A 26,260-nucleotide genomic window follows, 5' to 3' on the forward strand; every position below is an offset into this window, starting at 1 on the left:
AGTTTTAACTTAGTCATGGCGATGTAATGTACAGCCTGATGACTATAGTTAACATAGTATTGTACATTTGAAAATCGCTGAGAGAGTAGATCTTAAAAGTCCTCACCACAAGAAAAAAACGGGGAAAAGTTGCTAACTATGCATGGTAAGGGATGTTGACTATGTCTGAAGGCCTCCCTCCTTGATCTGGAAAAGACTCATCTCTGACTGTTTGTCAGGACAGGCAGGGAGCACGCCCTCCTCAATGCGGAAGGGTGGTGGAGCACACAGGGAGAGGCTGTAGGCGGCGCAACGCCTGGAGTTCGTACCTGAATGTGAGAGTCAGGCCAGACTGTGTGTGTGTGTGTGTGTGTGTGTGTGTGTGTGTGTGTGTGTGTGTGTGTTAGTGGTCGCAGGAGGACAGGGGAGGGCATGGTGTTAGGCCTAAGTCTGGAGAGGTGGTTCTAGGCCTCAACCAGGAAGGGAAAGAAAGCAGAGTCATAGCCTTGATGCCAACACTGGTTTTAGTGAAGAGCCGCGTGCCAGGAGGACGGCCCGGGTGAGCTGAGCATCGCCTGCCTCTCTCTGGGCCCGGCCCGCAAGTTTCGCTCACCAGTCTCTCAGCCTGTAATTCTTCCTCAAGACTTTAAATCTTTTCCGCTTTATGACTTTGGGCGACGTCGAGTTCTGGTCTTTCACGTAACTCATTTGCTGCTGATACCACAGGTACTCCGGGGAGAGGACCTTGGAGGGTTTGTGGTAGAGGAAGTATTTGTTCAGGTGGCTCTCATCGTGCCAGATGGCCTCGATGTGGTTGGCTTGGTCGACCATGATCGCTCTGTGGCAGGCCTCGGTGAGCCTGGAAACCTCCGACACGGACCCCCCAAATAGGGCCCCTATGTAATAAAAGTCCCCCTCGTCTTCAGGAATATGCGCTTGCGACTGAGGCCGCCGTTCATAGGGGAAGTCGGCCCGATTGAGCCCATAGTAGCCAAGATGGAGCGTGCCGAACAAGGAGGAGAGGACCTCCACGCCCACGTGGTCGCTGAGCCTCATGTCCACATCTGCACACACGAGGTAGTCCACCTCCCGCTGGAAGCGCTGCCGGGAAAAAGTGCTGAGCATCTCCATGCGGTGCATGGAAATGTCCTGCCAGCGGGCATAGCTCTGGATCTTGAGGATGATTATCTGCCTTCCGTTTCGGACGTTGAGGTGAGGGACATACTCCGGCTTGTCAGTGAAGACGTAGTAGTTCACCCGGTGTCCTACCATGAAGTACATCTCTGCCGACTTCAAGAACTGCTTCAGGAAGATCATGTATGCTTTTACCGAAAATACAGTCAGTCCGATGGTGGCATTCTGGAGCCGGAACTGCTCATTCAGGATGTCCATGTTGAAAGTCCCCTCCCAGATGATGGGAGCCAGCCACGGGGTCATGATAAGGACATCTTTCCTAGAGGGTGTTAGCACCTGTGGCTGGCGATATACCATCCTCGATAATTTTACACTTCGCAGGCCATTGTGTTCTCTGATAGCCATGCTTACACCGGCCTGGATGCTGTCCAGCTTCTGGCTTCTTGGGTTCAGGTAACCCTTATAGCCGAGGAAGGTCATGATGAGTGCTAGGAGAAGAAGAGAGGTCACTCGATGACGCGAATAGCATTTCTGTGTCGCAGCCAGGATTTGCTGTAGCTGGGCCATGCCGGCAGGTCCGAAGGATGCACCTCTAGCCTCCTCCAAGATACGAGGATACTTGTCTCTCCTGATTTTCCCGCCTCAGTGGTCTCCCTGAGGCCAGGGGAAGCTGACCACCCAGCACTAAAGCGCCTACACTCACACTGCCTCTCACTAGTCCAGCAGCCCAGGCTACGCCGAGGCCTGGACCTGGTGCAAGTGGGCCCCTGGGCACAAGAACACCCTGGCTGCCCTGTGGAGAAAGACAGGAGCCAAAGAGACCTTAATAAATTCCGGTTTCGTTTGAGGTGCTAAGAAACCAGGTGTCAGGACTTAGTCAACAGACAGCTAGAACTTAAGGACGAGTGCGTAGGAGACAAGTCAGAGCTCGAGCTCCTGAAACAGATTCAGGGGGCTGGCTCAAGGAGACCACTAAGCAGGTCAAGGCCAGAGATTATGATGAAAGCAGGGCAGGGCAGTAGCCACCAGAGCCTGACCGGGGGGTCAGGACTTATGCTCTGGCCTTCCCTTGGCACTTAACAGCTGTGAGCTAAGCACCGAGTTTCCTGAAAAAACCCACAAAGTCAAGATCAGACTGTCTTCCAGCTCATATCCATGCAGCTAACATGGGCCACCCTTCAGAGGACTGATTTGGGAGCCGTGGTGAAGGGGACAGATCTACACACTGGAAATTGTTTTCTTTTATTTTCTTAATAATTACTTAAAATTACTAGCATATGCTTTTTATGTTACTGGCCTTACCCTGTTGTTAGGATTAGGCTGCTCAGTGTGTGTTATCTTGTTCAATGCTCACAATAAGCTTGGAGGCTGGATGCTACGTTCTCCGTGTCGTACGGATGGAGAAACAGCCTCAGAGAGGCGGTGATAGGCCCACGAGCACACGGCTGGCTGGTAAGCGCTGCAGCGGCCTTAGCAGCCAGACTTGAGAATATCCTATATTCTGACCCTCTGTCTCGCTGGTGTCTTTTAGGTTTCCCTTACTGGGTTCTTTCAAAAGTCAGAGTCTTTGGTTTTTCTCCCTTAGGCGTCACTGTTGTCTCCGGGCTTATACTGCCATTTCATACATCTCCTCCCTCCAGTGTCCGGGAAGATTCCAAACATGTACCTCCCAGAAAACGAAGCCTCGGACGCAGACGGCTCCTGCCGCACCGTGGAACCCACAGCAGGTTTAAAAGAAGGGGGGGGTCCCCTGGCAGATAAGGAGCACCTGCCCCCTGCACCAAGCTCTTGAACCGCTCTGTGACACCTCGCTCCTGCTTTCACGCACAAGTGGTGGCTGGAGATGGGGGTTTTCACGGGATTATAAAGCCCTCTCGGGACAGCGCTGAGTATGTTGGAAGAGGGAGGGAAGCGTGTTGGGAGTGTCTTCTAATGGCAGTCATCTTCTCTTTGTGGTCTGGACTGTGACATTTGCCTAACTGTGCGTAAGAAGGAGAGCACCCTGCCTCACAACCTTCCGCCAGCTCAGCACTCCAGGGGACCCAGCAGATGGTGGCCCAGCCCAAGTTTTGCTGACCCCTCGGCCCTGCTCACAAGTTCCCCCTGCGGACCCGCCTCCTCAGAGTTGGCCTGTCTGGGTCCCTCTAACACCACAGAGAGCAAGCATTAGCCCACAATGGGCAGAGAGTCAGCGCAGACAACTGCCCTGAAGGGAAAAGTGACTCAGATGCAACAGCAGGGCGTAAGCGACACACATGGGACAGTCCCCGGACATGCCAGGTTTGGGTGAACGAGGGGCACTGCCCTGCAGGGCATGGCCAGGATTTCTTCTTCATAAAATCACTACTTGCAAGCAGAAGACACAGCTGACTTTAACACACAGTAAATTTTATGTAGTGAATATTTTACTACAATAAAATGACTGAGGCCTCAAGTGTCTCCCATACCTGAATGTTGGCACAATCACAGAAAACTGATCCATAACACCCAAAGTGAAAGCATAAAAGTTTGCTTAGGGAGTAATTGGGAAAATGTTTTGAGTAAGGATGGGAGATTTCTGGGCATCCCTCAAGTGACCTCAAGAAGAACTCTGTCGAGTAAGTTTATCCTTCTTTTATACTTAAAAAAAAAAAAAAGACGTTGAAGAGAATCTTCCAGCTAAGATAAAAGCAAATCCACGTACTGTATTTGCCATTGCCAACCTCCATCACAAGAACTGGCATGAGTACTGTATACAGCTGTGTACTGGATCTAGGATTTTTTTGGGGGGGGGAACATATCTCAATCCTATTGCCTCTGTGATGGGAGCACCCAGAGTTTGTTTCATATTTCTCTCTCTGCTTGGACCCCAGGCCCTGAGCAAAGTGGCTAGTGCATCCTTCTGCCTGGAATCCCGAGGTTCCCCATGGTCTGAGGTTAGAAGGGTACCATAATAACATGCCGGCAGGACAGTTTGGGAATCTACAATGCATGGTCCCTCGATAAACCTAGAGACCTAGAAACACCTCTAGATAAACCTAGAGGTCCCTAGAAAACCTCTCTATCCAACCAAGATTCCCTCTGAAGGATCAACAGCCGTGTCCTGTCCCTACCCTTCTCCCTACTCTCTTCGCCGGCCTTCTATCTGGTAGCCTTTCCTGCCTGCTGGGCAGCTGTACTTGGTTCGCTATATAAGTTGTGTTCTTGCTACATAAACAACTCTGAGACAAAGCTGTGAAGACAGGATGTTCATTTGGGATGTGATTTCAGGGTGAACAAGGGAGAAAAGCCATGGCTATGCAACTACGTCTCAAATCTACTGGGACCCCTCTCAGAGACAGTGTGGAACTTACCTCAGAACTAACCCACTAGAGATCAAGGTGTGTATTTTTTAAAGGTTTCTCTGTGTATATTAACTACCCCCACACTTCCAGAATGAGCCTGACAATGGCCCACCACGCTCCCACGTGGTGGAGAAAGCTACCAACCCGTAAAGAGAGATACAAGTGTTTGAGGAGGCAGTATGTCTGCTGGGGGAGGGTGGGGGACCTGTCCACCTCAGCTGCACATGAACTCAGGTAGGCCTAGGTGAAAATAGGGTGGGGCTTCCATGATTATGGAGGAAATGATATGTCAGAAGCAGATATGAAAAAACAAATTCTGGCTTTTACCTCCAAATCCTACATTTGTATATCAAAGACGTAGGATAGCCTGTCGTGGTATTTCCCCCAACGCTAGAGTAGATAAAGCTTCTACAGTTTGGAGGAAGGAAGTGAGAGGGCAGGGAGCACATGGACAACCCTGAGAGTTTCCACTGGTGCCCAGGAGTCTTCAGGAAGTTCTGTGGAAGTTAAGCAACAGCCAGTATATTACCTATGTTGTGAGGACAAACTAGCCTCCACTTATCTCTTCCTCATCTTTGGACAGGCGCCCATCATACCCGTACACCCATCTATTGGTCAGAGTCCTTATCCAGGACCGTGTGCCCGTCCAGTTCATCTGGGTGGCTAGGACCTTTTCAGGAGGCCTGGAGATGGTAAGCCCCTGCAGTGGGAGAGGAGTGGAATATATCTCCTGGTTCACATGCACTTGGTGGGAGTGCAGATTCTCTGCCCACAACCTCCCCGTGCTACTGTCCTTCCACAGAGGCAGGTACTCGTACCCCATCTTAGAAGCAGCCTCTAACCCATGATGTAGAGTGGGCTGGAGGGGTGAGTGCAGCCCCAGAGTCACATCTCATCGTGAGCACAGCGGCCTTCCCTTGCCACCTACCGAGCACACATCACAAGGAGATGAGTGACTGTCAATGTGTCCAGCTCGGAGAATATTCCATAGGCTCCTTGCCACAAGGATCACAGAAACACTCATCCTGAGAGGGTCCCTGGGGTGAATGCCTAGCAGGGTCTTTCTCAGGTAGCTCTCAGTGGGTTGTTACTGAACTGTAAGAGAGTGGTGGGGGTTAGGCCTGAGAGGGCTCCAGAATCATGGCTATGGAGGCACAGGAGGGGTTCTAAAGCCCTGGAACCCAGGAACCCAGCTCTGTATAAAAGACCCACCTTGTAGTGACAGTACGTAGAGCAGCTTGGTCCACCATTGCACGGTTGGGATTAGAATAAATTGAGGCATAAGAGGCAATTTCTTGGTCCTGGCCAGGCTCAGCACTTATGCTGCAACCAAGAACCATACCTTTGTTCTTTTTCTCCATAAGTTGCTTGGGACAGGGTCCCTTTGTACCAATTATTTTACTTTGCACTCACCACAGCCATGGAAATGAAAGGGTTTTCCCATTTCTTAGATGTAAATGAGAGGCCCAGGGAACAATAATACATGCCCAGACCCAAGTGAGAATAACCCCCTGGATTCTACAGAAAGAGGAAAAATGAGGGCTTTAGGGAGGCATGGGCAAAGGGTTGGGGGTGCTAGCATAAATTTTGGACAATGGAACCAGCCAGGGATAATGGTGTGAAGAGGATCCAGGCACTTGTGCTGTGGAGGCTGGAGTGAGGAAGGCCAGAGGTCAGGGTAACACACTGGCCAGGTGGCGCCCTAAAGACTCATGGAACCTGGCGGGTCTCAGGCTAGTGGCCTGGCAGAGCTGAGCAGGCAGGGCTCAGAGCACCTCCCAAGTGGTCAGAGGCTACACTATCTCTCTTCCTGGTCTTTTCCTACACTACTGGTGTCTGCCCCATCCTGCTACCTCTTCTGTGAGGTTCTTTAACCTCCAAGACTCTCAGGGAAGTGCCACATACAGCAGAGCCATGGGTTCCCTCCGCCACCGCCCTGGGATGGGCAGATTCCCCAGAGAGGCACCAGACCCACGAGCACATCAAGCACATGCTCCTGATCTTCTTGGGGCCATTTTCGCATTGAAGCGGGGCTTCCGCTTTCTGGCATTTGCAACATCACTGGGTTGTCCTGGTATTTTGCCACTATGTCAGCATTATTGACTAGGGGTGACAATCAGGATTACACAAACATTCCTAGACACAGCCAGGCAAATGTCACAATCTGGGCCACAAAGACAAGGTGTCAAGTTCTTAAGACACTCATCGAAACTCACTCATTCCCTCCTCCTAACATGCCCAGAACCACCCTGAGAGGGTTTCAGGAAGTCCGGAAAGACCGTGTCTCCAGCCAGCTCCTTCTGTGGGAGAGGAGAAACAAGGTGTCACAGAGCAGCACAAGAGCGCCAGCCAGCTTCAGGGTGCAGGTGGCAGGCGCTCCCCACACACCATGGGACCTGTCTGTACCAACAGTTAGTCCCACAGGGGGCTAGAAGTCTGCGCCAGAGGGTTCATTTCCCAAGACACATGTACTTGGAACTGCCTCGGACTGCAGAGGGAGATATATGTGTTGGCAATATGATGAGTCAAAAATGGTACTGGGTCAGGTTCCCTTCTCCATCTCGAGGGCCCTGCCTAGGATCAACTGGCATGGCAACCATTAGGGAGAGAACCAAAGGAGACTGACTGGGGAAAGAACCCAGAAAAAGGAAACTACAAGGGACATGTGGGCAAGGCAGAGGATCAGAGTATAGGGTGGCCAAGAGGCCAATCCTGGAGTCTGGTTGCTTAGTTGGCTTCAGCGCTAAGCCATGTGGTCGTGGACTGGTCACCCATCTCTCTGAGCACGTTTCCCCATTTAGACCAGGATGACAGTGCAGCATCCATCCCTTAGCCTTGTTTTGAGGAGTGAGCAATATAATGCCCATAAAGTCCAGCAGCCTGGACTAATCTCAGTATAAGCCCTAGTATCTGCGAAGTAAATACTCAGTGGAATTTTAAGTGATTATTCGAGGAATAAAGGTAAACAATCCTTGATTTGTGGGCTCTCTTGCTTGCAGCATGGTTACCAAATCAGGCCTTCTGAATGATGGCCCACATCAGCCTGTCTGGATGGGACCTTGAAGACATTCTGTTCTCAACTTTACTTTCAGGACATTTAGTGTTTATGTAAATGTCTCACAGCTGGTGAGTGTCAAGGGAGGGCTGGAGCACAAGCCTCTAACCTCCTGTTCAGCCCTGCCCTGCTTTCATCACAATCTCTGTCCTGGACCTGCTCAGGGGCCTCCATGAGCCAGTCTCCTGAGCCTATTTCAGGAGACTGGACTTCTCTCCTACAAGCTGGCCCAAGGGTTCTAGTGGCCCATAGTCCTGCTACCTGGTTATTCTGATACAACCTCAACCAGAACTGAATTTATCCATCTTCTGCCAGGCTGGGAATCTTACTCAGCTCGGTGACCCTGAATACCCAGTGCTCAGGGGCTCCTTGCACGGGGGTAGGACCTCAGGAGAAGCAGGGGGCATGAGTACCGTATAGTCAATGCGTTCTGCCTCACTCCGCCCGGGAGAGGCTGCTGCAAGTGGAACCTCGGGAGGTGCAGGTCCTTAGCCTCATCTAAGGAGATCTAGGCTGCAAGAGTTGCAAGTGGAGCCATGGCTCGGCTGGTGAGGACAGTCGCAGAGAACCCAAAATGTTACTTGCCTCATCGAGTGATCGTCCTTCTTTTAATAGCTCTTGCCTTGGCCTTTTGCTATTGCTACCTGAATCCAAGAAACCAGATACTAGGAAGCATCTCAGCTAGGACAAACAAGGTTATTAGCAAAATCTATGGGCTGGAAAGTATAAAATTATCAAAGATGGTGTATCCCCAACCAGATGTTCTAACACCCTCTAGGAAAGATGTCCTTGTCATGACCCCTTGGCTGGCTCCCATCATCTGGGAGGGGACTTTCAACACGGACATCCTGAATGAGCAGTTCCGGCTCCAGAATGCCACCATCGGATTAATTGTGTTTCCCACTGAAAAATACTTCCTCTACCTGAGGGCGTTCCTGGAGACGGCAGAGATGTACTTCATGGTAGGACACCGGGTGAACTACTACGTCTTCACTGACAAGCCGGAGTATGTCCCTCACCTCAATGTCCGAAACGGAAGGCAGATAATCATCCTCAAGATCCAGAGCTATGCCCGCTGGCAGGATATTTCCATGCACCGCATGGAGATGCTCAGCACTTTTTCCCGGCAGCGCTTCCAGCGGGAGGTGGACTACCTCGTGTGTGCAGATGTGGACATGAGGCTCAGCGACCACGTGGGCGTGGAGGTCCTCTCCTCCTTGTTCGGCACGCTCCATCTTGGCTACTATGGGCTCAATCGGGCCGACTTCCCCTATGAACGGCGGCCTCAGTCGCAAGCGCATATTCCTGAAGACGAGGGGGACTTTTATTACATAGGGGCCCTATTTGGGGGGTCCGTGTCGGAGGTTTCCAGGCTCACCGAGGCCTGCCACAGAGCGATCATGGTCGACCAAGCCAACCACATCGAGGCCATCTGGCACGATGAGAGCCACCTGAACAAATACTTCCTCTACCACAAACCCTCCAAGGTCCTCTCCCCGGAGTACCTGTGGTATCAGCAGCAAATGAGTTACGTGAAAGACCAGAATTCGACGTCGCCCAAAGTCATAAAGCGGAAAAGATTTAAAGTCTTGAGGAAGAATTACAGGCTGAGAGACTGGTGAGCGAAACTTGCGGGCCGGGCCCAGAGAGAGGCAGGCGATGCTCAGCTCACCCGGGCCGTCCTCCTGGCACGCGGCTCTTCACTAAAACCAGTGTTGGCATCAAGGCTATGACTCTGCTTTCTTTCCCTTCCTGGTTGAGGCCTAGAACCACCTCTCCAGACTTAGGCCTAACACCATGCCCTCCCCTGTCCTCCTGCGACCACTAACACACACACACACACACACACACACACACACACACACACACACACACACACAGTCTGGCCTGACTCTCACATTCAGGTACGAACTCCAGGCGTTGCGCCGCCTACAGCCTCTCCCTGTGTGCTCCACCACCCTTCCGCATTGAGGAGGGCGTGCTCCCTGCCTGTCCTGACAAACAGTCAGAGATGAGTCTTTTCCAGATCAAGGAGGGAGGCCTTCAGACATAGTCAACATCCCTTACCATGCATAGTTAGCAACTTTTCCCCGTTTTTTTCTTGTGGTGAGGACTTTTAAGATCTACTCTCTCAGCGATTTTCAAATGTACAATACTATGTTAACTATAGTCATCAGGCTGTACATTACATCGCCATGACTAAGTTAAAACTGGAAGTTTGTGCTTTTTGACCCCCTTAACCCCTTCTGCACACCCTCCAGTCCCCCTATGGCAGTCACCGATGTGTTCTCTCTATGAGCCTGGGTGGTTGTTGTTTGGTCGATTGGTTTCCCAGATTCCAAATCTTGGCTATTGCAAATGATACTGCAGCGAGCATAGGGGTGCAGCCATGTTTTACAGTTAGTGTTTCCATTTTCTTCAGTGAATACCCAGCAGGGGAATTGCCAGATCCCATGACAGTTCTGTTTTCAGTCTTTTGAAGAACCTCCATACAGTTTTCTTACTGGCTGCACCAATTGAAATGCCCGCCAATAATGCCCAAGGGTCCCCTTTTCTCCACATCCTTGCCAACATTTGTTATTTCTTGTCCTTTTTGATAAGAGCTGTTCTGACAGCTGTGACATGACATCTCACTGTGGTTTTGATTTGCATCTCCCTGCTGGTGAGTGACGTGGGGCATCTTTTCATGCATCTCTGGGTCACCTGTATGTCTTCCTGGGGAAAATGTCTATGGAGATCCTCAGTCTCGTTTTCATTCAGATTGTTTGGTTTGCTGTTGAGTTGCAGGAGTTCTTTATATATTTTGGATATTAACCCTTTTCGAATATATGGCGTGCAAATATTTCTTCCAAACAGTAGACAAAAGTCTTCAGCTCTAAGCCAAATGATCTCCTCATTTCAGAAGCTGAAACAAGCCGTGAAGTTGAAGAGCCCCTTTAGGGCCCAGGCAGGAGGAGACCATGAAGCCACCCCTCTTTCCTGGCCTTTGGCCCCTTCATCCCAGAGCGTTGCCATCTGTCCACTGGGGCAGAGCAGGTCTCCTCCACGTGTCCCCCACCCCCTCACTGCCTGCGTGGGTCCCACACTCAGTTGAGCAATTTAGTAACTGATAGGGGCCTGCCAGTTCCCTATTATCCGAAAACATATGCATTTCTAGATGAGCATTGTCATGAAAACCTGTCTCTTGGACTTAGAAGTGACTTCACTGGCTTTTAGCACGAGCCTTCTTTTCCGTACCTGGCGCTGGAGTCCAGACACCTGACTGGCCCTGCTCCATTCGTAGATGGGTTCTAGTCAGACAGCCGTGACTCAGCTCGGAGTGCGTGGGGTCCTGTGCTGTGAGGTGACTGCAGCAGGCGACCTGGTGGGAGATGTTGGGCGGCGAGGAGCCGGGCTGTGTGGTCGCCGAGAGCTCAGCACAGAAGCCAGACAGAACCAGGATAAATCGAGGTCCCGACCCAGACCGCGGTATGAACACGGCCCGCTGTTTTCTCTTTCTGAGGTGGTTGTCCTGGGTGCGTAGTAGGGGGTTGCTTGAAGATTGAACACCATACATGGCACCCCCGACATCACCAGCCAGGAGGTTGGAGTGTCAGTAGCCACAGGCAGCCTTTCTCTGGCTCTGGCTTTATCAGAACGTACTGGAGGTGCCAGCAAACACAGCTCCTTCTTCCCGGAGTCCCGCCTGCGAGGGAGGAGGGACCCCAAGAGGAGCACCAGGGCTGCGGGCTCAGACTGCAGCTCGTGAGGCGACGGAAGACCGAGGGCTGCAGACCAAGGAGCCTGCAGCGTCCGAAGTGAGGGGCAGGACGGGGTGACCCAGGCCCCATGGGGGACACGGGAGGGCACCGGCGGGCGGGGGAAGCTAGCTGCACAAGCTGAGGGAGAGGCCTCTGTGTGCGGGCGAATCCCTGGACTCAGTAGAAAAGTCAGCGACTGTCCTCGCACCCGAGCCCACGGTGGCCGGCGCGTCCTTCCCGCCCGGCTCCGGAGGGCCACACCCGGGAGGACAGAGAACGCGCGCACAGAGGGCGAAGGGCTGGAGGGAAAGGAGACGAGGGCCAAGGGCGAGACCAACTGTCCGTGTGCCCCGCGCTGGGGACTCGGTGGCCTCAGGCCGCGCGCACGGGGCGGCAGGTGGGGGCACCAGGTGTCGCCCGCGCTCCGTGGGGACCTTCCAGGACGGCGGGGTTGCCTCTCCGGAACCGGGTCCGGCCTCCTGGACCTGGGTGCAGGTCTCGGTGCCCTGGGTCCTCCGCTCTCTCCCTCGGGTCCGAGTACCGGGGCGCAGACCCTCCAAGCCGGCAGGCGGCTCCCCGCAGGGCCAGGGGCGGCCGGATGCGGGGCAAGTGGGGCGCTGGCCCCGGGGACTGGGGGACCCAGGGCTCCGGGGAGGCGGCCGCAGGGCCAGTGCCCGGGGCGGGGGGCGGGCAAGGGGGCCGAGGGACGCGGACAGAGCCGCCGCGGAGCACAGCGGTTACGGCAGCCGCCCGCCGCCCACGCGGGGAGCTCCGGGCCCAGGGCGCCGACCTCCGGGAGCCGCTCGCGGCCGCCGCACATCCTGGAGGCCCGCACCTCGGGGGCCGCCCTGGGAAGTCTGAGCCGCGGGATGAGCAGCCCGGCCGGCTGGTGTCTGAGGCAGCCCGGGGGCTCTGACCTGCCCGGACGCCGCCCCCACGTCACCCTTTCGGCCCAGGCAGAGCCTCTTCTCTTAGCTTTACAAGCTTGGCAAAACCATAGTGAAGGCCTAGAACTTTCCTCAGCTCACACAGGTGGTAGTGGCCCTGCCAGGGGCTGACCCAGCTGTCTGATTCTACAGAGGCAGCCTGGAACCATCAGACCCTGGTGACTGCTGGGCAGGTACACGTCACGTGGTACTTTTTTTTTTTTAATAGTCCTTAAGGTACTTAGCTCGGGGCACACCTATGATGAGCACACGCACTGACCTCGAGGGGGGCTAATTCGGTTCAACTGCTAAGTGGGCCTTGACCACACCGGGCTTCAGTCTCGCCCAGATGGAGGCAGGGAGCACCAGCTGTCAGTCCATCTCCATGGCAGATCTCTCTTGTAAGTGCATCTTGCGGCAAACCACACAGCTGTCTGGGGGCTGTGTCCTCCCCTGCGGGGGAGGGAGATGCGCACCGGGTGGGCACAGGATCCCCTGCCCTGAAAACTCGTATGCCCCAAGGGCACCAGCATTCTTAGAATAACTCCATGGATCAGGTTTCAGAGTCCTGGTCAAAATGGACAATTTACCAATATTAACTTTTCCAGGCCACAAAGACGGTATGTCTCTCCATATATTTAGGTCTTTTTAATTTTCTCTTGACAATATTTTGTACTATCTGCCAACACCGAGGCCTCTGGGTCAGATTCAACCCATAGCCTGTATTTGTAAGACCGGAGAGCTAAGAACCATGCTAACAATTTAAAATACTTGTAACATATACACACATGCGTGCAGAAGTATGGGACAGAGATCTGTGACCCACAAAGCCCATAATACCTATTTTCTGGACGTTAAGAGAAAGTTTGCGACCACCCTTGTATAGTTTTGTGGCTATAGGTAACCCACAGCTTTTGCTTATTATTCATAAGTGTTTTATGGGGTCTGTGAAGTTATTTTCAGTAGTTCATTTGGAGTTCACAGAAAATGCTATGATCACATAGATATAGCATTCCAGCACGTCCCTTCTGGATGTTTCTTTGTAGTTTCCTTAGGAATTTCTACATGCACAATGATGTTTTCTCTGAATCGTGATTCGATGAAGAAAGCTAATTTACTTCCTTTTCATCGGCATGCCTTGTCTTGTTCTTACTTTTCCCCTTGCAGAGAGTAACAACGGTCAGCATAGCACCATCGGGCATTTCTTGTCTAAGGAAGACTTGCAGCTGACTCCACAGCTGTCTGTGAATGATCTCCCAGGTCCAAGGACAGGAGACACACACCAGGTGGGTGCAGGATCTAGCCCCGCTTAAGGGCACCCACATCACTTATAACAATTCCACAGCCCATCTTTCAGAGTCCTGACTGAAACTGACAACTTAGCAATGTGACCTTTTCCAGTGCACGAGTAGGATACGTGTATATGTACATAGATTGTACACATGCATTACACATGTGTTGGTGTTTGGTAATACACAGACAAAGCAGTTGCCTTTGGATGTGACCTTCACACGGGAAACTGGCTCAATTCATTTCTTCCTCCTTCTAGTTTCTTTGTAGATGTGTAGATTGGATTTTGTACAGGTGCAATCATGTTTTCTATGCAGAAAAGGCACTTTTCCTTCTTTTTAAACCTGTATATCTTTTATTGGTTCTCTTTACCTTTGACATTAGCTACAAGGTCCAGGAAAATACCGAGTGGAGACAAGTGGAGGCAAAGGGCATCCTTTCCCAGCTTCTGATCATAGGGTAAAAGCATTCAGTGTGCTGTTCACTGGAGTTTTTTGTAGATGTGCTTTATCACGTAAGTGAAACTCTCCGACTCCTACCTTGCTGAGCATTTTCCTCTGAAAGGAGTCAATTTTGTCAATTACTTGTCCCACAACCATTGAGAGGAGCCTATGATTTTCTCCTTTAGTCTCTCAATATGGTGATTATACAGTAACGCATTATTAATCACTCAAAACAACCTTACATTCTTGAGAAAAACCCCACTTAATTATGCTAGATCATCCTTTTATATTTGGTAGAATTTGACTTCCTAGAATGTTATTAAAGATTTCTAGGGCTATCAGAGATATTCACCGGTGCTTTTTTTTCTTTTTTTCTTGTGAGTTTTGGGATGAGGGTGACTAGTGCTGGCTACCTAGAGTGAGTTAGCAAAACTTGCCTCCTTGTCTGTTTTCTGAAAGAATTTGTGGAACACTGCTAAAATAATGTCATTATAGGTTTTATAGAGTTCATCAGGGAAAGAAACCAAAACATCTGGAGGCGGAAGTTTCTTCCTTGAAAGGGGCTTGTGGTCCCTTGTTACCATTTTCCTGCCTCCGATGGGCAGTCATACCCCCTTTTACATTCATAATCTTGGTCACTGGAATTTTCTTTTTAATTTCTCATCCAGTCTGAGTAGGGGTTTATTAATTTTATCAAATTTTAAAAACTCTTCTATCAGCTTAGTTTTCAGTGCTGTGTCATTTCAATTTCTTATTTTAGACCTTACTGCTATTTCCTTTGGATGGAAACTTGAACCATTCTTTTTAATCGTTTCTTCTTTTTTTCATACAAACACTTAAAGCTACAAGGGTTCCTGAAGCACTCTGCTTCAGCTGTATCTCACAGATTTGTATTTGCTGTGTTTTAATTGTCATGTGGTTTAAACTCTTTTCCCCTTTTTGTTCTTATTTCTGCTTTGACTCATTGGTTCTGACAGAGTATGTTTTCCTTCATGTCTGGATATTTGAGGATACTCTACTCATTACTGGTTCTACTTGAGTCCTCTTGTGGTCAGGGAGAAATTCTGCCTGGTGCCCACTGGGTCGTGACTGCTCTTCCTTCCCTGACTTTTCATGTGGTGTTTCCCTGACCTGAAAATAGCCCATCTCTATCTGGCCACTCTGTTCTTCTTCTTGAGGTGTAATTAGAGTTCCGGTCCTCGCAGACTTAGTTTTATGTCTTCCTTATCTGCTTCGAAATCCCCAGCACCGCCCCCTCCTGTATACTATTTGGTTCATTCGTCGGACTCTCACTCTACTGTAAATTCCTGTGCAGCAAGAGACCCCTTTACACTCCGCATCACTAGGGTCTACAAGGGTCTGCCACGGTGTCTAGGGTAGGGTCACCGCAAATAAATGTGTAATAAGGTAACAGGTAAGCAGCTGAGGGAAATGCCTGCCTTTTGCGCTCCCGCGTCTTAGGGTGGATTTTATGGACTATAGCATGTGTTAGAACAGATCCTGTTTTCAGCAATAAAGTCTAGTGGACACACAGCAGGACTCTAAGGCCAGCCCAGCGTGAGTGACGTACGTTGTAACTCTTGCGATTTGAGAGTTCAGTGGGTTAGACGAGGGGAAGACTTGTTTTTCCAAAGAGAACCTATCCAGTTGTTGACCAGAAAAGAGAATGATTTCAGATTCTTTAAAGCAGTATGAGAACAGTATCTATATATTGACCCTTGACTTAAATTTTTAAAACTTGTGAAACAGACATGAGTGTTTCTTCCTTTCCCCACCGAGCCAGTCCCCTCGGCGTGAGGTGAGAATGTGTGTGGACTGTTGGCGTCGTCTACATTACACGGGGACACTGAAATGCTTTCAATAGACTGCAGTAGTACAGTGTGGTTCGCTCACACAGCAAGGGTGATGTGGCCTCCATGGAGGCCAGGCGGCCGGGGAGAAGCACGGAAGGAAGAGGCAAGGGAGAGTCATGCCCTGTGGCCCCCGCCCGCACCTCGCTTCCTCCTGGGCTGCTGTCCCTGACACAGCGCGGACTTCAGAATCAGCTCCTGCTGCCCTTAGCGGGACTGCCTCCACATCCTATTTCCTGGGCCACAGAGGCTTCCCACAGTTGATTTGGCTCAACACATTGCCGCTTGTACAGCTCAGTTCTTTCTCCCTCATTGAGTTGAAGAAGCCAAACAGATCGGCAGAGGCCCAATTAACCAGAACGATGTATGTATATGTATATCCTAGCTGGGAAAGAAAGATAGAGACTGACTGAAGCCAACGGGCAACAGGAATGGGGCAGCTGTAGGTAGTAGTGGCTGTCCTGCCAGTTGTAAGACTAGAGGAAAACCGACCTAGAGCTTGAGTCTTCCAGGCCAACAGTTGCAAGCAGAGTGTTGCACGGTTGATGTTTACAGATTTCTCCCTTCTCTCCGCAGGGGACCTTTTCAAGCCAGTGTGTTGCCCTCTGACCAGCCTCATCGGAACCCACAATCTTGGACGCACACACAAAAGGCCGGAGCTGTGGGCCTGCAGCTTGCTCTAGGAAAACAAAACACAGGGGAGGTTTGACTGAGAGAACCAGGGGTGCCTGAGACTGTCCCCAGCACGGCAAAGCCATGCGGGAAGGTCAGCGGTTGCCAGCCGGTTGTAGAGGAGGCTCTTGCTTCCTAGTGGCTGACAGCCTAGTTCTTGCAGGAGAAGATGACCAGTGGGTTGGTGCCACCACCCCGTATAGGCAGAGAATCCTGGACAGGTGACAAGTCTTCCCCAAAGGCAAGGCTGCCCCTTGATGGACCCGCTGAAGAGGCACCCGTGATCCAGTTGAAGGGAGCTGAAAACATGCTGGAAGCCCAGCTATTTTCTCCGTGGTGTCGGCTCCTACAAAGTCAAAGGGGGCATTCGGGCCGGGAAGGCCCCAGTGCACTGACCAGGGGCCAGGCCCCAAGTGTCTTCCTGAAAGTGACGTCGTCCCATGTGACTGCAACACATGTGCTGTGGCTGTGAGCCTCCCCGGGCGCTCGGAATGACGGGGGAACTAAAAGTGTGTCCCAACACAGCTAGCGTGCTGTTGCCTCCAATTGCTCGCCCTGTCCCCTTCGCTCATGGACCCAGGTGCCCAGAGTGGATTCACGGACCGTAGTTTCTCCAGCCACACCTGTGGCGCCAGCCCCTCTGACTGCACCAGAGGCGCCCTGGCCAGGTGGCCCTGCGGCGCCTGACGGCAGGCACGAACAGCAGCCTATTCAGGCCCGGGTTGCTTCTCAGTGGTGGAGGCTTCTCCATTAGGAGCAGGTCTGCCCTGGCCACATGGGCCCCCAGGGCACTGAGCAGACACAGGAAGGGAGCACTGATTCCCCACCACGTTCTTGTCCTGGCCCCTCTCACTGGAACTCTCGCTGTGCTTGCACGAGTGGACCCCAGGCGCTCGGACTGCAGGTGGGAACACAGGGCCCTCCATGCGCAGCTGTGGTGTTGCCCCTCTTACGGCAGCTGCGGTGCTTTGGCCGGATGGTCTCCAGGTGATCTGAACTCAGGAGGAACAGAAGTGTCTTCTGGTGCATGTGTTGTCAACGATGGTTTCTCTGCCGATAGGGACGAGCGCGCCGGCCTGGGCATTCTGGGTGGTCTGACATTGGGTGAGAAGGAATGCGTATCCCAGTCGAGGCTCGCTGTGTGTGCTACAGGCTGGCAGGACTCTGGTGTTCAGGTCTCAGCCTCCCCCGACGTGAGCTGAGGTCCTGGCTGTCCCCCTCAGCCCTGAGCTAAAGCCCAGTGCTTCGGACATGGAGCTGGGGACTGGGGCAGACGTGCTGCCCCCACGACGGTCGTTACTCAAAGCAGCTGCAGATGCTTGAAAGGAAACGGCTCTGGAGTCATGTTAGCAGAAGGTGAGCTGCGCCTAGTGCTGGGCATCGCGATGATGGCTGCACTGCGATGGAGGATGGCTGACAGAGATGCCAAGGTGGAACACGGGAGTGTCCCACGTGCAGAAGCTGAGCGGGCTGTGCTTGCACTGGGTGCCTGTGCTTCCGCAGAGGTTAGGTCTGGAGCTGGTGCTGACACTGCTGATTTCCCAGAGGCTCGGTGCTGACAACGTGGTCAGGTGCGGGGGGCTGTCAGGAGGAGCGTGGGAGGGGGGCATGGTAGCCACATCAATCTCATCAGGGTCAAAGGCAGGCTCGATGCCCAGTTGGCTGACGTCCTGGCGGCTGGAAAGCAGGGAACTGGGAAACCAGTGATGGGTTGGCTAGTAAGGACAGGGGCACTGGGGAGGGTGACTCTGCTCTTGCCCATCAGGGGCTCCACATGGGACTGAAGCATGACTCCCGGGCTCAAGCAATGGTTCCGAGTTGGGGTCGGGCTCCTGATTATACTGGAGGTGGACTGGTAGAGACTGGATTCCACACCGGGTGGTCCTGGTTAATGAGGTAACACACTGTGGATCCTTAGGGAAACCGGAAGGTGAAAGCCTGGAAATGGGGAGCTGAGCCCATGTGGGTGACACCCAATTCCAGAAGACACTGGGAGGTCACCTCTGCAGATGTGCTGGCTGCCCCGGGGGAAGAGATGGGGAAGCAGTGATGGGCTGGCCAGTGAAAACTAAGGTACTGGTGGAAGTGGAGGAGGGACACGGGGCGGGATGACAGCTGCTTGGGGAACGGGAGCTGGGTCAGGAAAGGGGAGAAGCTCCCCTTAAATTGCCCATGAAGAGCAGTGTGTTCACTGTCTGACCTAGGAATGGAGGACATAACCTGAGGTGCTTCCCAGCTACCCACTCACCCAAGGCAAACTCTGCACTGTTCGGCCTGATGCTTGTGACTCATCACTGGAATGTGTGACAGAAAAGGACCGGCCAGTAAAGGGCGGAAGCGAGGGCGCCAGAGGGCAAAGGCTGGGGCCACTGGCCCTTCTCTAGTCCCTTTGGGATTTCCGCACCTGGTTGCAGGTGTTGGGGACCAGCAGTGCCCCCGCACTAGGTGGGCACTGCCCAGGACTGCTGATGCTCGTTGCCAGCAGAAGTGGGACCACCAGGGCTTGGGGTCTGCAGTCTCCTCAGCACTTAGCCCAGGGCTGCCGCGGAGGCAATCTGTGCCTCTAGGGCCCCTGGCCATTGCTCCCGGGCTCCGAGGAAGCAGAGCCTGCTCAGAGCCAAGCCCTGGGGCGACCTCAGTTGTGACGGGCAGGGGGCCTGGTTCACTCTGGGTCTGGGTAAGAGAGACCCTGATGGAGAGGATGAGGTTGGGCTCTGTTTCCGGCGGGTCCTGGTGCACCCAGAGTCTGGGGATGGCTGCAGCTGGACGGGTGCCAAGGGGGGCAAGGACTGACCCAGCAGCACAGGGTGTGATGTCCCCAGGCCTCTTCCTTTCCGGCAACCACCGCGGACAACCCCCGTTTACCCTCACATCCTACCTTTCCTCCGTGTGGGTAGGTTGGGTTTCCGGAACATCTGCTCACAAGGGAGCTGTCTGTGTTCTGTTCTAGTCCTGGAGCAAGACAAGGCCAGCCTCTGTGGCAGCCCTGGGAAAGTGCAAGTCCCATGCATCAGCAGCTGGGCTGCGAAGTGTTCTGAGGTAGGGGCAGATGGGGTGCCCTAGCCGGCCCGGATGCTGTACCCCCACATCCCTTCCCGGCAGCAGGTTCTCTTCACTTCTCCCTACACAGTTTACAAATTACAAATGGCATTAACCGTCGGGATCTTCCTGAGGTCCCCACAGGGCAGTGAAGCCAGGATCTGAAGCTGGTCTGTCTGATTCCAGAGCTCATGCATCACCCCCTGACTGTGGTGCCCCCTCCCCCATCATGCAGGCATCACGGAGGACCATTTTTCTAGTCCAGGTCCTCAGCTCCTTGGCACCCCTCTAAGGGTCACACACGGCCTACTAGGTCTGAATTGGTCGCACTCCTAGGGCAGCCACAGGCCACCCTGGCTCCAGTCTCCTCAGCAGCTGTAGGAGGGAGGTCACAGGTTGCCGGCATAATCCCATGAGGCATCTGTTGTTGCCGTGGCAACGCACACAGCTTCATGTGAAACTCCTCTCCCAGATGCAAGGACACAGGAGGCGCATTGCACTACTGGGTATTTACCCCAAAGATACAGACGTAGTGAAGAGAAGGGCCATATGCACCCCAATGTTCATAGCAGCAATGTCCACAATAGCTAAATTGTGGAAGGAGCCGAGATGCCCTTCAACAGATGACTGGATTAAGAAGTTGTGGTCCATATATACGATGGAATATTACTCAGCTATCAGAAAGAACGAGTTCTCAACATTTGCTACAACATGGACAGCACTGGAGGAGATAATGCTAAGTGAAATAAGTCAAGCAGAGAAAGACAACTATCATATGATTTCTCTCATCTATGGAACATAAGAACTAGGATGATTGGTAGGGGAAGAAAGGGATAAAGAAAGGGGGGGTAATCAGAAGGGGGAATGAAACATGAGAGACTATGGACTATGAGAAACAAACTGAGGACTTCAGAGGGGAGGGGGGTGGGGGAATGGGATAGACCGGTGATGGGTAGTAAGGAGGGCACGTATTGCATGGTGCACTGGGTGTTATACACAACTAATGAATCATCGAGCCTTACATCGGAAACCGGGGATGTACTGTATGGTGACTAACATAATATAATAAAAAATCATTAAAAAAAAAATAAAATAAAAGTTCTCATCCCAAGGAAAAAAAAAAAAAAAAAGGACACAGGAGGCGCTGCAGGGGGTTGCAGAGCCCCCTCTGCTGGAACAGCCCTGTGTCCCCAGGCATCATCTCTGGGGTAACTCGGCCCCGCTTTGTCTTAGGATGAAGGAAATTTCTCCAATTCCTACTTCACCGAGAGGTCTGCTTGAAAGCTATGTTAAACTTCATCAATTCCTTCCACCACAGCTTTGAGACAGGCAGATGGCGTCTCTCCTTTAGTCTCTTAATATGGTAAATTGCATTGGTTGATTTTACATTTGGAATCAACCTTGCCTTCCCGCTGCAAATTCCACTCGGTCATCCTAGATTACCTTTTTACATTTGGTTAGGAGTGATTTCCTAGTATGGTAAAGATGGTCATATCTGTGTTTATGAGGTATATTCATCTGTACATTTATTATTCTATTTTGGTATGAAGGCAGTGTTAACCTCATAGAATGGACTCAGAGAATCTGCCTCCTTCTCTATCTTCTGAGAGTTTGTATAACACTGGGCAATGTCTTCTATGTATAATGAAATTCACCAGGAGAACTCTTTGAAGCCACAATTTTCTTCCTAAAAAGGTGTTTATAATCACCTTATCCTTTGAATGTCTTCCAATCTAGCAATGTCACCCCTTTTTCCCTGAGAGGGATAATTTGAATTTTCACTTATTAGTAAATGATTAATCTCAGTACACATTTATCAATTTTACTAGTCTTCTACAAATTTAACTTTAGCTTTGTTAATGTGCTGTGTATTTTCTCTTTCCATTCCTAGATGTGTAATCTGTTTCTGTTTTGGATTTAACTTGCTTTCATTTCTCTGTTTTTAGGATGGAAACTTAAATCACTGTTTTTAGATCTTTTTTATTTTTTAATATAAACACTTAAAGTTGCAACATTCCTTTATGCACTGCTTTAACCATATTCTGTAAATTTTGATTTGCTCTGTTTCAGTTATCATTCAGTTCAAATTATTTCTAATTTTTTGGTTGTTCCTTCTTTGACACATTGGTCACATGAAAGTATGTTTTCCTTTATTTCTAAATATTTGGAGATATCCTAGATATCCTAATTATTGGTGTCTGCCCTAATTCTGCTGTATGTATGTTCAACTTTGGGAATTTGTCGAGACACAGTTTTGACCGCGTATGTGTCTAACTCATGAACCTTCCAGGTTCACTTGAAAAAGAAGTATGTTCGACCCAGCAGTTACACTACTAGGTATTTATCCAAACGATAGAAATGTAGCGATTTGAAGGGGCACATGCTCCGCAATTTTGATAGCAACAATGTCCACAATTGCCAAGCTATGGAAAGAGCCCAGATGTCCATTGACAGATGAATGGATAAAGAAGAGGTGGTATATATAGATAATGGAATATTACTCAGCCAGCAAAAAGACTGAAATCTTGCCATTTGCATCGATTTGGATTGAACTAGAGGGTAGTATGCTAAGCCAAATAAGTCAGTCAGAGGAAGACAAATACCATATGATTTCATTCCCATGCGGACTTTAAGAAACAAAACAGACGAACATAGGGAGAGGGAAGGAAAAATACGATAAGAACAAAGAGGGAGGCAAAGCAGAAGAGAGTCTTAACTATAAAAAGCAGACAGGGTTGATGGAGGGGAGGTGTTGGGGTGATGGGGAACGTGGGTGACGGGCATTAAGTATGCAGCTGATGAATCCCTAAATTCTACCCCTGAAGCCAATAATACAGTATTTTAATTAAATTGAATTTAAATTAAAAAAAGAACTGTCTGACATCAGCTGCTTATCCTGAAATACAGTTCATTCAATTAAGACAGAATAAATGTTTCATTCATGTCCTTAAAAAAAAAAAAAAAGAAAAAGAAGTGTGTTCAGCTAATGTTGGATATAGTGTCTTACAAATACCATTAAGTCAAGATAAATCTTTTGCACCCTGATTTGCTTCTTGTTTACTCGTTCTAACAATTAGTGAGAAAGAAGTGTTAACATCCCCAATTGTGATTGTAACTTGTATATTATCCTTTAGGTTGGTTAGTTTTTGCCTTACATATATCAAAGTTCTGCAATTAAGCACATAAACATATTTATGTCTTCGCAATGAATGTTTTTTTAAGTGTGTAAACTACTGCTATAAGAAAGGCCATTTTATGTGTATCAGAATACATGGACAAAAACCCACAGCAGCAGGATTGCGTTACCGGAAGCTGAAAACAATATAAAGCTGCATCAGCAGCAGAATGGATGGATCAATTGTTAGCTCAACAGCAATGAAAACGGACGATATGCAGATACACAAGATAACACGGTGAATCTTATGTTTGTTTTGAAGACAATAATGAGACCAAACGGAGCCCCTAATTTAGGATCCCATTCATGTAAAGGTCAGTAATAGCCACAACCAAACTGTATTTTTGGGATTCAGACACAATAGGAAAAACTATCCAACAAGGCAGGTTATACTGACTTTCAGAATCAGGTTCTGGAACTCCTCTTGGTTTGGGGGAAGAGCACATTGTGAGTGGGAGTTCTCTGGCCTTCGGGCACTGCTAATATTCTTTGTATTGCCTTCAGTGGTAGTTACATAGGTATCAAGTTTTAAAAGATTCATTAAAAATCCACATAAATAGTTTTTTAAATAATTTTTTATTATGTTAGTCACCATACAGTACCTCCTTAGTTTTTGATGTAGAGTCCAATAGTTTTAAATTTCTTATACAAATGCCATATCTCACAATGTTATGGGCTGAATTGTGTTTCCCCAAAATCCATTGAAGCCCTAGCCCCTATTACCTCAGAATGTGGCTGTATTTGGAGATAGGGTTTTTCAAAGATAAGGTAAAATGAGGTCACGTGGGTAGACCTGAATCCAATAGGACTGCTGTCCTTCTCAGAACAGGAGATCAAGACCCACACAGCACCGAGTGAGGGACAACCACGTGAAGACACAGTGACAGCATAGCCTATCTGCAAGCCAAGGAGAGAGACCTCAAAAGAACCCACACCTGCCAGCACCTTCATCTTGGACTTCCAGCCTCCAGCGCTGCAAAAATACATTTCTGTCGGTTGAACCGCCCAGGGTGTGGTACTTTGCTATGGCAACCCCAGCAAACTAATGCACATGCTGAGAGTTCCTTCAGGAGAAAAATCGGGACAGATGTCGGGAGTGTGTTCTTACACAAGTGCAACCACCATATGAAAACCTGCTTTTTTGTTCACAAACGTGTGAATTTTAATGCAGCTAAGAAAATACCTGACGTATGCATGAGAAACCGGCAATATTAAGAATTATGTAAATGTAACACTTAAAAAAGAAAGGCTGGATTTTAGGCTTACATCCCAGGTCTCTTCCAAATGAGATCTCTGTTGTCAGGGACAGGAGTGAGATGTAAACTCAAGTCAGCCTCCATTCCTCACAGACCCAGCATGTGAGCCTCCAGGTGGCCATCAGGTGAAGTAGAGGGAAAAATCCATACAAGTAAGTAAAATGAAAACTTCCCCCAAATGATTCATTTGGTTTCAAAAATCAGGGAAAATCAGAATTATTCAGAAGCAAACTCTTATGATTAAGGACATTGTGTAGAACTTAGACAAACCCTAATCTGAGTCCAGCTGTGCTGTGACATCTAGAGCCTGTAATCGTGACATGAGGATCCTCACTAGCTGAGTTGTGTGGATAAACTATTACATTCCTACAGATAAAATCATTCCAGACTTCCTATGAGGAAAATATAAATGTGCTCCAGAACCAAGACGTAGACATAGATAATTAGACATAAATGAATTCACAGGTAAAAGGAACATGGTAGACTGAATTTTGGAACCCATTCCGTTTTTCCCCTGATGTGACCCCCAGGAATATGCTGAGTATGTGGCAAGGGAGACTTTGTACATGTAAGCAAAGTTACCAACCAGTTGGTCTTCAAATGAGATGATCCTGGATTATCTGGGTGGATCTAGTCTAATCTCGGGAGCCCTTAAATGCAGACCAGTTTCTTTGGCTGGTTGGTCAAAAGGAAGGAAGAGAGATTGAAAGCCTGAGAGAGCAAGCACTCAACCCACTGTTGTGCTTAAAAGTCAAGGACGACACATGGAAACTGTGAGCAGGAAATGAATTCTGAAACAAAAACAAAGTGATTGTGGAAATGGGCTGAGGGCCCCAGATGAAAACTGTAGCCCTGGCCAATACCTTGAGTTTGTCCTCAAGGGCTCAGAGACTTCAAGATGATAAATCATGTGTGGTTTTCAACCAATGAATTCGTGGTAATTTTTTTTAGAGCAGTGATAGGAAACAAACAGAGGGACAGACATGCAAGGAGAGGAAAGAACTGGGACAGAAGAATGTGTGATATGGGGTGGGATCAATGTGGATAAGGAAACTGCTTCATTTTCTGTGGCTTCACTGAGTAACTATGTACATTAGGTGGAATCAGGTTAAGTAAGGTATCATTTATACATGGTGCCTCATCATGACATCACTCAGGTGTGAACTGGGCCAGCTACAGCAACTACACATAGCCAATAATCGATACCATACCCAGCATCCTGGCATTAACAACAGTTTTTCTTTCAGCCCCTTAATTTTTGGCTAGTGTATGGGTTTACGGCAAACTTCTGTACCTATCACTGGACACTGGGACTTTTGTCCCGGGAAGGGTGTTTCCAGTACATGGCACTTTCAGTGCTAAAACCAAGACAGGCCGGTCAAACTGATGAGGGAGACTTCTGCAGGGTGTTGGCTTGTGCTTTGTCTCCAGCTAGCCTCTGCTCCCTCATCAGGTGGGCCGGAGAACTTGCATTTCAACAAATTCTCAGGTGATCCTAAAGTTCTACACGACGAGTACTTAGATAATGATGACGATGACATGAAAATGTTCAGACGGTTCTTGCCATGCCGTTATTAGACTGTCACATACACACACAACAGATAAGTTTGTTAACTATAAAGCACAATGATTATTTACTACTCATTAAGTGTAATTGGATCACCATAAAGGTCTCCATCCTCATTGTCTTCATATTGAGTGGGATGAGGAGAGGAGGAGGAAGAGGAGGGGAAGGTCTTGCTGGCTCAGGGGTGGCAGAGGTGAAAGGGGAGGCAGGAGAGGCAGACACACTTGATGTAATTGTGGAAATACATAATTTTTGTCTGACTTTTTTGCTTTTTCATTTCTCTAAAAATGTTTCTATACCACACCAATCTTTCTTCCCATTTCCTTTAGTTTCAGTTCTCATATCATAGAAGAGTCCCTGTCATAAAGGAAGTCAAAAGCAGTCTTGAATAATGCTTCTGCCTGATTCAAGTGTATTGTTATGTAAAAAAAATTTAAATACTATTTAGGTGGCTCCTTGTTGAGTCAAAGTATTATATATATATATATATATATATATATATATATATATATATATATATATATATATTTTTTTTTTTTTTAAAGATTTTATTTATTTGACAGAGACGGCCAGTGAGAGAGGGAACACAAGCAGGGGGAGTGGGAGAGGAAGAAGCAGGCTCCTAGCAGAGAAGCCTGATGTGGGGCTCGATCCCAGAATGCTGGGATCACGCCCTGAGCCGGAGGCAGACGCCTAACGACTGCGCCACCCAGGCACCCCAAAGTATTATATATTTTGACAAATGTCGCCAGTGCCTCTGCAAAGAAGTATCAAAGAGAATTCCTGTCTCACAGGGATGTATGCCAGATCC

The 26,260-nt window shown here is 49.6% G+C and overlaps 2 pseudogenes; one reads left to right on the forward strand and one right to left on the reverse strand.

Annotated features, from left to right (window-relative positions):
- Window positions 1–588: 588 nt before the first annotated feature.
- LOC123791709 (histo-blood group ABO system transferase pseudogene) lies at window positions 589–1,680 on the reverse strand (annotated as a pseudogene).
- Window positions 1,681–8,027: 6,347 nt separating this feature from the next.
- Window positions 8,028–9,113, forward strand: LOC123791710 (histo-blood group ABO system transferase pseudogene; annotated as a pseudogene).
- The last annotated feature ends 17,147 nt before the right edge of the window (window positions 9,114–26,260 follow it).

This window comes from Ursus americanus, chromosome 21 (assembly GCF_024610735.1).
Source record: "Ursus americanus isolate L20-20 chromosome 21, mUrsAme1.1.p, whole genome shotgun sequence".
Classification (NCBI taxonomy): Eukaryota; Metazoa; Chordata; class Mammalia; order Carnivora; family Ursidae; genus Ursus; species Ursus americanus.